This window comes from Calidris pugnax, unplaced genomic scaffold (genome assembly GCF_001431845.1).
Source record: "Calidris pugnax isolate Ruff unplaced genomic scaffold, ASM143184v1 scaffold219, whole genome shotgun sequence".
Taxonomy (NCBI): Eukaryota; Metazoa; Chordata; class Aves; order Charadriiformes; family Scolopacidae; genus Calidris; species Calidris pugnax.
In genome coordinates, this window is record NW_015094507.1 from 14,151,730 (window position 1) to 14,163,742 (window position 12,013).

At 43.2% G+C, this 12,013-nt stretch overlaps 1 protein-coding gene and 1 pseudogene across 3 annotated transcripts in view; one reads left to right on the top strand and one right to left on the bottom strand.

Moving 5' to 3' along the window:
• Positions 1–1,191, bottom strand: part of KLHL32 (kelch like family member 32) — a 122,752-nt gene extending 121,561 nt beyond the window's left edge. For 2 of the 3 annotated variants that reach the window (XM_014964752.1, XM_014964749.1), the window contains exon 1: positions 1,072–1,183. The gene's annotated coding sequence lies outside the window, so the exon portion shown is untranslated. Of the gene's footprint in view, positions 1–1,071 lie in introns of all 3 variants that reach the window. The other variant, XM_014964750.1, reaches the window with a different exon arrangement.
• Positions 1,192–2,718: 1,527 nt separating this feature from the next.
• On the top strand, positions 2,719–4,619 carry LOC106901597 (annotated as a pseudogene).
• The last annotated feature ends 7,394 nt before the right edge of the window (positions 4,620–12,013 follow it).

The window sequence follows — 12,013 nt, forward strand, 5'->3', positions numbered from 1 at the left end:
CAACCCCCAACTTGCTTCTGAAACGTTCCTAAGAGATCCTCCTACCCCTACAAAACCAGAAAAATTTATAACAGGCTTTAAAAAAAACTAATTTATTCCCACTATTTGCTAAGATCAATGTCTACAGGTTACCTCACCATGCTGTTTCAACCTGTCGCTCTGTTTCAACCTGTAGCTCTGTTTCTTTACTACAGTGTACGGTATAATGCAGCCAAGTATAGTGTTTCCCAGTGTTTGTGTGTGACAGTACTGTATATCAGCTGTCAGTGGGACTCTGCCAGAGGCCATACACAGGAGCGGGCTTGGCTCTGCCACCTGAACTCACTGGGCAGACTGGCACCAGCCTCCACCACCGCTAGAACCTGGGCTTCGTTTTGGGGCAGAATTGCCCCAGATCAACCAAACGGGAAATCCAGGGGTGAGAACCAACCCAGCTAAGTATGCAACCACCTGAGCAGCGGCACCTCTTCAATTTTGCTGCAAATTTCATTTTCCGGCCATCGAGGTGCCTAGCTCCTGACAGCCCTGGCGTATTTCAGCCCCCGGAGAGGAGAAAAAAGCTCGGTTTTGTCACCCAAACGAGCGGCTTCAAGTCTGGAGAGAGGAAGGACACGGCCCCTGCGAAGTGAGGCGACGCATTTCAGCCCCCGTTGCGAGGCGGCAGAGCCATGTTTTAAGACGCCGCCACACACACACACACACACACACACCGAGCACCTGGGAGCACGTCCCCACACAACCCCGCGGGGAGCGGGACCCGCAGCCGCCCCACTCAAGCTCCGGCTCGTCCCCCTCACCCCCCTTCCCCTTCCCGCCGCCTCCGGACTCGCACCGCGCCGAGGGCCGGCGGGACCGCTGAGGCGGGCGCCAGCCGTTACCCAGGGACGCCCCAACGGTCGGAGCTGCCGTTTGAACCGTCTCCCCGGCAACGAGCGGTGCTGAGGCGACGGGCCGCTTACCCTCCCTTCCTTCCTCCCCCCGCCTCGCCTCGCCCCGCCGCCCGGTCCCGGTTAGGTAACGGGAGCGACGGGCGGGCGGGCGCCCGCCTCAGGGCCCGGCCGCTCAACTCACCTCGGGGCAGGTGGCGGCCGCCTATTCCGCCCCGTTCCCAGGGCAGCGGGAGGGGGACGAACCGCGGGGAAGAAGCTCCCGCGTCGCCAACCCGCCGGTCCCGGCTGTGCGGCTCCGGTGCCCGAGCAGGAGGAGCCTTCCCCCGCCCCGCCCAGTGCGCAGCGGCGGCCCCGGAGCGGCAGGGCCGCACCTGCCGGAGGAGGGGCCGGGCCTGGGCCGGGTTGAGGCGAGGGATCCTCTCGCCGGTTCTCGGTCGCTCCCGGAGGCGTTGGCAGAGGCGCCGGCGTCCACCTTGTCCCCGGGAGGCGGTCAGCGGCCGCCGGTAGCGTCCCAGTGGCTTCCCGCCCGCCTGTCCGCGGCCCTGCGGGAGGGAGAAGGCCTGGGCAAGCCCCTGAAGTAGCGATAAGTTTGTGGGCAGAGCACCTGTGAGGCGGGATCCGCACGGGGCCGGCGGGGTGAGGAGGGCTGTCAGCCCGGGGGGGAGTTGGGGAGGAGGATTTTAGGAGAAGAAGTGGGGCTGGAAAGGGAGAGGTCTCCAGAAGGGCAGGCCCGCTGTGGTGTGAGCGCCTGAGCGCTACCTCTGGGATGTTAAAGCGTCAGTCCTTTACTATCCTATTAAGGATTTTGCTGTAGCTTTTTGAAAACCTTATTGTTAGAGTGAGGAGGGAGACCTCTCTGAGACAAAACTGCTGCACACAGTCATGTATTTTTCCAGATGCTGTCTTTGCAGGGACAGAATTCTGGGCTTTGCACTGAGGCTCAGTAACAGCACTTTTCTTTCCATCTCACCTCATGGAACTGTGAGGTGGTGGGAGCTTTTCTTCCCCCACCCTCTAACTGATCCCATGGTTGTGAAGAACACTGAGAAGAATTAAAAGAGAAATCTAATGATTAGTGAGCTATTTCTATCATTTAGCAAGACTGAACAGCGCTTTAATATGCCCAGAGAAGTTGCGGATACCCTATCCTTGGAGGTGTTCAAGGCCGGGCTGGATGGGACTTTGAGCAACCTGGTCTAGTAGGAGTTGTCCCTGCCCATGGCAGGGGGGTTGGAACTCAATGTTCTCTAAGGTCCCTTCCAACTGTAACCGTTCTATGATTCTAATATATAGGAGGAAATAGTGTTTTGAGAATTGCTTGGAGCAGCTCTAGTTTTGAGCAGAGTCTGCATCTTGCTACTGGATTTTCTTTGGAGTCAGTTTCTGTTTTCATATCTGTACATTTAATCCAAAACCAGTGCATCCCAAAAATCTCTGCCTCCATCTCCAATATACCTACATCTTAAAGTTTACATACATACATATTACATCAGAGTTCAAGCTTTTTCATATGACAATTCCCTAAAACATTTTTCAGAGCGTGGGTCATTAGTTAAACCTACTGACAGATGAGCTGTTCTGTTTTAAGGTGTCCATGGAAGGCATCTATAAATACCACAATTCCTCATCTGCAGAGCAGACAGTAAGAGCTGGAAAGTCACTTCAGAGAGTGCACAGCACCAGATGTGGTGTACGATGCCTTGTATTGAATATTAGAAAAAGTCACAGCAATTTATACTGAATTTTTGTAAAATTCTGTCTTCTGGAAATCTATAAAGAGCTTTTTGACCTTCTGAATCCTATTCCCAATGTTGGAAAAAGACTTTAGATGTTTGATGATCCCATAGACAAGACAGGTATAAATGTGATAGACTTGGAAGGAATACCTGGACACAGCAAAAATGAAGCAGAACAAAGCTTGGAAAGAGGTGCAGCAAAAAGAACTACAGCAGCCAGTGACACAAATGCATATTCCAGTTGTTCCTAGCCTGTGTTTTTGGTTACCAACCATATGAAAGAAACCAGAGTAGATGGACAGGAGCTTGTTAGAACTGGGAAGATAAACTGGAACACTTGTATTTGGGGCAGTTGATAACAGAGCTTGTGAAGCTGGAAATACAAAGTAGTCTGTTCTGACTGGAGAAAGAGTTATTACTGGTCTTGTGAAAGGAGACACACAGAATCTTAACTTACAAGAATCCTTCAAGACTCTTCTTGGAGAACAACCAAGAACATCAATAATTATCACAGTTTCTCACACATCTATAAATCTTGAGGAAACACAGAGTACACTGAAGTGTGCTCACAGAGCAAAGAACATAATGAGTCCTGAAGTTAACCAGCACCTGCCAAAAGGAGCTATTATTAAGATACTGAAGAGACTGAACACCTAAGAGGAGACCTTGCTGCTGCATGAGAGTAAAATTGAGTCTATATTATTTTGATTGAAAATTCATGAAGCCCTTAGAGGAAAGCTGACAATTCAGGATGAACAAGTTGCAGAGTGCATTGACATAACCAGTGCCATGGAAGAAGTGGTGAAAACAATCACTAAATCATTCACAATTAATAAAAGCAAAGCTTAACAACACCAGATCAAGGGGAAAGAACTGAAACACAGACAGATCTGCAAGAAAACAAGGTTCCTCCAGCTGAGAAAGAATATGTGGTTTCTGTTTGGGAGAACACCAAATAAAAGCTTAGTGGCACAGCTAGCCATTTGGTTAGTACTGTTAGTACAAAAGATGTAGCTATGCAAAACCAGATCGTAAGAAGGCAGTTGATCAACACAGTGCTGTAGTCCAAATGCATTTGCAGGAGAAATGAATATTCTGTTCAACAGAACACCAGATTCAGTTAGTGAGAACAGTCTGAAGCAGCAACAGATGTTGACATCCATATTTTACAGGTAGCCTCCTATCTACCAGATGTTCAGCAGCTAATATATTTGCATTAGTTGTATCATTGTCTTTTGCCCCCATTAAAAAATTGCTGACCAGTGAACTTTCTTATATATCTGAAAAAATATGCCAAATAAGACTCTGCCATTTGCTAGTAAAGCTGAGCTGTTGAGGATGACCGAGGAGCATATGTGTAGATTAGGAAGAGCATTAAATATCTTGACACCAATGGTGTAAACTGTCCTGGAACTGAACTGTCAGCTTCAGAATAACACGCGGAAACATTCTGCTGTGGTTGATGAGATGGAGTGCCCTAAAAAGGACTATCTTCTTAGGAGGTCTCTCTCACACTCTGAAAACCTTACAGGAAGAAACAGTGTTTTTTCTCAGTAAAATTCCCATTACTATGGGAATTTTAGAGAAGAACTAGAAATGGCAAGGTTTGTATATACAAAGAACGCAAATGAATTAATGTCCTCGCTGCAAAGCCAGCTGGACCTGTTGGCACAGGACATGCAGAAGAACTTAGCTGGTACGCTGTCAAAAAGTGGAAATTTGAAGACCACCATCACTGCTGGGTAAAAAAATGTTTACCTGGAAAGTATGGACCTAGTCAGCAGTAGAACTTCTGCTTCAAAACAAATTTATTGCATTCCTGGATAATTTCTTTCAAGAGTTCAAGGACATAAATGGTGAAAACAAGAAGATGCTGGTGGAATCCATTTTCTGTTCTCAGCAACTTCTTAACAGTCTCACAAACGTGTCTCAGGATACTGGTAAACGGAGTGAATTTAGAACGGCTCAAATATTTAGCTTGATGGATCAGTAGCAGTCCTCTGTCAGCAGTGAGAAACAGCAGCTTCATTGCTTACAATAGAAAACAAGTTTTATGATTGAGATCAGTATTTTGTATTGGATATTTTGTTCTGCATCAGGTTCCAGGAGACGTGGTTTGGAACTGCCACATTGTACGAATAGATCCTACAATAGATTTTACTTTATGCATATCAAGAATACAAATAGTCTTTTGTGTTCAAAGTCTTGGCATACTGCTGGCACCAAAACTAATTGATGAGTTTAAAAGCATTGGAAGTCACCCATGAGAGCTAAAAACTGATGACCTACACTGACCTCATTAAAAGAAAGATTATGTCATGCTGTTGCCAGCCGCGTTCAGGGTCTCCACATCCTTGCTCTCTTTAGAGGTCTGACTGAATGTCTGCTAAAAAAAGAATCTTCTTATCAATTTCCAGTATGTGTTCACTAACAGCCAGTCGATAAGTAAGAACTTATTCAAAGAATGGACTTGTCCTATGGTTATTGGAAGCTGGGAGCTAGACAGCAAGTGATTCTGTGTAACAGGGAAGTGCAATGGATTTATCTATTATGTACAACTTCTCTCAAGAACAATAGTGAATTGTGGCTTGTGGCATTTACAAAGTGCATGACTCTTAAAGGGACAGAAAAATTAACCTTAAATACAGACTTGTCAGGTTCTTTTATTCTATATATATATTAGAGCTTATATTGCTACAAATATACTCCCTTAGATATTTTTTGTAAGTCTGACTTTAGAGATTGGCATCAGTGTAATTTCTTTATCACTGCAACATATGGCAGTCTTCCCTGCTGCCAAAACATGGCCATGTTTCAGCCTCAGGGTACAGCTGGGTTGAACTTAAAACTGAGACTGTTTTCAAACATTGGTACAGAATTTTATTTTACTCCTCCTGACACCACAAAGGAAAAGTAAATTCAAAATTCCGGTCACTAGAACCTCTAAGAACACTACAGTGGTTCATGGCACGCTAGGAAATGTTTTTTCCTTCTAGTTTTTTTATAAAATCCAAAGTGATAATGAGTCACTGCTGTCTCAGGATTGTGTATCACTCAGCTGTCCACATGGAAAACTTCTTCAGATCCCAGCAGGGACTTGAAAGATGCTGAATCTTATGGTGACTTATGGTGAGTTTCCCACATAACCATCAGTTAAAGCAATCTCTGTTGGTGAGCAATCAATGATTCCATAAACCACCTGTTCTCAGAGGCTCTTTACAACTCGTCCGTACTTAACCCATCATTTCCTCTTGGAGTGCTCTTCCTGATTTGCAAAGCTGAATGTAAACCTGCCCTAGAGGTGTGTGTTATCTCAATGTGCAGAAAATTAACTGGATAAACACAGCGAAATCCTGGTTGCGTTTGAAAGTATAGCAAGCACTGCTATGTTGATTAAAACCATAAAAATATCAAACGCTACGCTAAGTTCTGAGCTGTTTGCTCAGCTGAGCATTTTCCAGATCACATGGCAGTACCGCAAGCATCTAAAGCAAACAAACAGAATAAAGGTCCATCATTAGGGAAAAAAAAAAAAGGAAGAAAAAATAATATCCGCAATGCCAGTCTCTAACCTTGCAACTGGAGCTAGAAGAAAACCCACAAATGCCTCAAGTTTTCTGCTTCTGGAGGAGCTGACAAACACCAATTGCACGACAGCACCTGCTTAAAAGAAGCCCAGCAGGCAAAAGAAAATTAAAACAGGTAAGGGAGTAACTATTCCCTTCTCAGTAGCGGATATATAAATAGTAGTGTTAGATGTAACATTGGAGCTGTCTAGGTTACTGCTTTGACCTGGTTCTTTCATTTGGAACAGGTGTAGTCAGAGGAGGTGACATTCCTTACAGGAGGAGGAAGGAAGCTTCCTGACAGGCTTCCTGACAGGTAGCACTGTAGATAAGGTCCTGTTTTACCTTGCAATGCTTCCTCTGCCATGCGTGTTCTTCTCAGTACAGTTCTAGGTGCAGCACTTAACGTTACAGAAAGGCAGAAAGGAAAAAAAGGAAGTCAAGGTTAGACAAAAAACTAACAAAACAGTTCTCTAAGCAGCCCATGTAGTACTGTTGGCAGGTAAATTGCTGGCCACTGAAAGTTAACAGTTTCTTTATTCTTCCATCTCCCTTTCCTAGATCCCCTCTGCTCCCAAAGAACAGTTGAGCGTGGCTCAGCCAGAGGCTGCTTTAAACAAAATCATTCTCCACTTCTGAACTGTTGAAATCAAAATAGTCTGGCACGTTAGATGTGACAATCCACAGCTTTTATTTCTGTGAAGTAGGAGGTGTATTTCTAACATCAAGCAAGCATATTTTACTGCCAGACTCTGAAAATGTAGTTGCCGCGTTTAGCTTGTGGCTGCAGCAAGAAGGGCTGGAGGCTCCGATGTACAAGTTCCATGACCAAAGAAAAGGGATCATAGAATGGTTGGCAAAGAAAGAGCAGGGATAGAGCCTTGGGGAAAATGGTGAGGAAGAGGGAGAGAGACCAGGCACTTCTGCAGTATTTTTTCCATTGTGATAGATGATGTGTATATAATGCTTTACTGAGCCTGGTGCAAGCCTTGGTGCTGCCACTTGGAAAGCATAGACCTCAGCACAGAGCACTTTGCAGGCCTTTGGTTTCAAAACCAGTGTACCTCAGGAACCACAGCCTCTTCAGGTTACTCTTCCTTCAGCTTTCCCAGTCACCATTCTGGATTTACCTGCATTCCCCCTAAGCCCCACTTAGTGCCCCAAAATCCTTTGTTATAGGTGGTTCTTGGTATTTCACAGCTGCGTCTGTATTTGTCACCAGGTAAAAGGTGCATGAAAGTACCCTCATACCTCTAGGGTTCTGTAAAATTGAACACACAGAAATTGCAAGAGCCATCTAAGTGCCTAAGAAGTAGGAGGGCAGTATGGCTTTTGAGTAATCCCAAGTGGAAAGTACAGGTTATACTCCTGTGATTCCACTTTTTAAGGTTCATGCCTTTATGTTAATAAAAAAAATTGAAAATATGACCTGACTAGGGTGTAGACAAGTCTGAGTCCCGATTTAAACACAAAATCTTTTGCTGGCATATATAGCTTGATCAGGATTGAAAAAAAAAAAACAAACCTAGTTAGAATAATTTAGCATAGCTATTACAAGAAAAATGGTACTGAAATTGCAATTATACCTGAGGCAAAAAAAAAAGCTACTGTATCAGCACACTTTGTTTTGCTGAGTACTGATAAATGGCAAAGACAGTATCACAGCATATAGCTGTGCTGTTATGTCTTCAGCAGTTTTTAGGATGACTTGGCCAAACTTGTAGTGAAAGAGAGGAGTGCTTACACTGGTACTAACATCAGCTGAATGTGAGTGCAGTAACTGTCAGCTGTGGGACAGTATGTGACACTAGGACAGAAAGGAGTAATACAGATTTCCACGTATTGATGTGGACTTTGTTTCGCTAACTGACCCGAGGGCCAAAGAATACTCCTTGACCTATTTTATTTGGTAGTATAGATAAGCAATTTATAAGCAGCTTTGTGTTTTCAGGTAGGAAAGCTCCAATTTAAAAAAAGAAAGTGAATGATTTTCTGCACAGGCAGTGAGTTGAGCTGGTTTATGCAGCCAGAGGAGCCCTTATTGCAAGGGGGCTGAGGAGTGGCTACTAGCAGAAGACAGATTTTCCTTCAGAGACAATGCACTATTAGATTGCAGCCTTGAATTGCTCCTGTTAAGCACGCAAAAAGATGCTTGATAGTAATTTCAGGATGATGGATTCCACTCTGGAAACCAGGCACTTTGTGCACATGACCTGCTCAGATAGATAGAAAGTCATAGTGATACAAGGGACACTAAAAGGCAGATTGCATCTAACTTTCAATCTCTGCCTTATAAAAAAAGTCTGAAAGTCTGAATCCTGTTTAAGGTTAGGAGGAGTGATAATGCACTTCTGAGCCAGCTACAGCCCAGTGCCTATTTTTTTTTTTTCACCTGAACCATAGAAGCCATTGCTGAAATCATTCACCAGGATGACAAGCCTGGAGTGGAAGCTGAACGGCCTGGTCGGAAGCCAGGAGGGCTGGGAGTTGTCTGGGGGGTAGATCTGTGCGTCTGAGGAGAAGAGACACAAAGCAGCAGGGAGGGAGACAGTTTATGGAAGTTATTAAATGAAACATTTGGCTTGTGACAGCAGGGGCTATAGATGACAACAGGCCCTCCTGTCCATAAAAGCAACAAAAGCATACGATAAGTGTGTGTGTGTGAGAACGTTGCCTGTTGCAGGGCTGAAACTCTGAGCATGGAAACTGTCTCCTGGTTCCTGCTGTGTTCAGAAAAAAAAAAAAAGGGGGTGGTGGTGGTGATGTTATGTATATTGCTTGAAAGGAACAGGATTCTGATGAGCAAGATGCCTTCAGAAAAGTCGCTGAAGCCATCATCTGGTTCTTCCAGTGGAAACAACCTGCAAAATCAGAAACACTGGCTAAAATTCTAGCATAAAAACAAATATTGGTGCCATTCAACTCCCAGTCTACAGGAGCAATAAAGATAAGTATGATCCCCTTTGGCAAACACAAGTAATTAATTAATAAAATGATAAGTTGTAAAAAGTATTAACATTTAAACTTTCCAGAGTTTAACTATTATTAGGAAACAAGGAACACACTTGCATAGTTTCGCACAATTTTTCATAATAGCTTTTGCTTATACATTTGCATACTATACTTTAGTCTTTTACTCTGTATTTTCAACTTATACTCTGCACTACCAAAAAAGCACCTTATTCATATATGTCTCAGGGAAACAAAACACATCTGAAAAAAAAAAAAGAAAACATCTATTTTTAGCAAAAGGTGTAACTACTTTTTAAAAAATTGCAGTGTTCCTTTCCACTCCCATTTTCTAACCTTCATTAGGAAACAATGGAAGAGCCTGAAATACATGTGAACCCATAGAGAAAAAAAAAAAAAAAGGCAATGGTCATCATCCATTCATTGGGAAAAATATATCTTGCTTTCTGTGACAGTCTGAACTGTAAAAAGTTAATTTTATGAGAATATCCACACAGAGTACGCTGCAGCTAGTGGAGATCACTGGTCTGCCGTGTTTCAGCACTGGAGAGAGAGAGAATAGATTCTGAGATTGGTCTTCTTCTGTCTCCTGTATGAACAGGCTGTAGCTCTGCTTCTCTGCCCCGTGCCCAGAGCCTGGTACATCCACAGGGGTGTAAGAAAAAGAAGAAAACACCACATCATCATAGCAATTAACCATTACGAGATCACCTACATTTTTCCCAGCAGATTAAGGTAGTAAAGAACAACAAGTAACTTCTCATGCTCCCTCCGATGTCAGAACAGAGGGTAAAAGAGTGCAGGAGCAGCTTGCAGAAATGTGAAATTCTCAGTTCTTGGTGGGGTGAGAGGTGAATTTCCCGGTGCTGCAAAGAGAGAGCCCACAGGGATCCTTTCCACAGTCCTGTGAGGGATTTTATGCTGAGGCAAAGCTGGGCCATGTCACAAACTGCTGAAGGGAGTCTGGCAGTACTTGTGCCAAGAGAAGCCTGGGTGCCGTAATTCAGACAGGCCACCAACAGCCATTTCTTCTGAAGTAACTCAGTGTGTGGAGTTATTTAAAGTCTGTTATCCACGGGCCAAGAGTCCTGCTACTGACAGGTGCAGCAGAGATCCCACCTCGAGGCAGCTCTTGGAGGCCTGGTCCCACAGGAAAATGCTGAGGGGTTTTTGTCAGTCACTTACTGGAAACAGGTTCTAAGAGTTTTTTTGCATATGAGATTTATCATATGTCATCACTCATCATTACAGCCTTCTGTGGAGAACTAAATACCTTAATGCATGTTAGAAAAACAGGAGTCATCCTGACAAACTGTTTATCAATTAAAGAAATCTTGACCATTTTCAGGATTCATTTTCTAGCGAAAAAGTATGTTAAGCCTTATAGAGTTCCTGAACTGATGCTTGATAATACAATTTTTGCATTATATTATGTATACAGGAAAGTGTGGTAGCTTCATCTTGATCCCGAAGACATCTTACATAAAGAAAGAAAACTCTGCCTTCAAGGAGTCTCAGTAAGTCTGGTTTATAATGCTGGAGCTTTGAAGCTGTATCATGCCCTTATTATACAGTCTAAAAATGGACTTACAGTACAGAGAGGTAGTACTTCTTCAAATATTTTGGGACCTCTTTAATGGCCTATTTTAGTAGCCCCCAGAGTAACGTGACACATATTTAGACACTGTATCTCTATATATAATTGGGAAGTGTGAATGTTCAAAATTATCTGTTCCCCACATGCTGCCCCCAGATTTTTGATGCTGTGGAAAGAAAAGACACACAAAAGGGCTCTCTAACTTCAGTAATGATTTCCAGTTGAACTCTAATACTGATAGTCACTTGGTATCATTGAAACCTTGTCTTGTTTCTCTAACGCATTCTCTACCAACACCATTTGTATATGTCAGCTCTCAGGTAAACGGTGATACCTACAAATGAAAAGGCTCAGAAGAACTGTATTAAGAGTGTAATTCATTTTCTGTATTACTGTACATAACAGCATACTATTTAGGAATAATGCAAAATTAACTAAAACAATACAGCATTATTTGTCTTAACTATATTCTCCTCTGTGAACTAATCCAACCCCAGACATTCTTTACATACAATGATGGGTATGACTGCATTAGGCCTAGACCAGTGCTTTGTAGTGGACATTACTCCTGTTCCAACAGGCATTTTTCTGCAATGTGTTGCAATAATCCATACTGGTTTATTGCTAAATGAAATAAAACATCATCTTTTATGATAAATGAAGTAAGCCCAGAATAAGTCTGTTTTCCCCTGATCAGCAATGTGAATACGTGTTGGCTCTAATAATGGCTTCCACAAGGTATTTCAGATGAGATGTAGAACAAACAAACAAAACTCATGTAGTAGGTAACAGCAGATAGTTCTGAAAATCTTCCCTCAGGAATTTCCTTCCTCATTCTCACTGGATCACACCCCAAGCCTGAGAATTTTTGATCAGTTTCAAATGTAGATTTTTTTTTCTGGAGCCTTGGGTTCTTTTCCTGTTATTTTCATTCCTCTTTGTCCCATTATGTATAAATGTTACTGAAGTCAATGGGACTTTGTATGTTTTATGTGTTTTAATGTAAGCCCCTAAAGAGTTCCTATTTAAAATGCAGGAAAAAAATTAATGAATACAATCACAAATTTAAGAAAAATCTGGGTTTGAATCAGCAAGATTTGACTATTGTAACCTTACTGGTGACTGCATATCCTAGAAGAGTCAGATGATGGTTTGTCATTTGTTTCTTGGACTAAATGCTAAATTAATAGGATGGATTTGTCAAATCATGGTATGTAGTTTATTTTTTGGTAATACAATGGTACATGTTCTGCT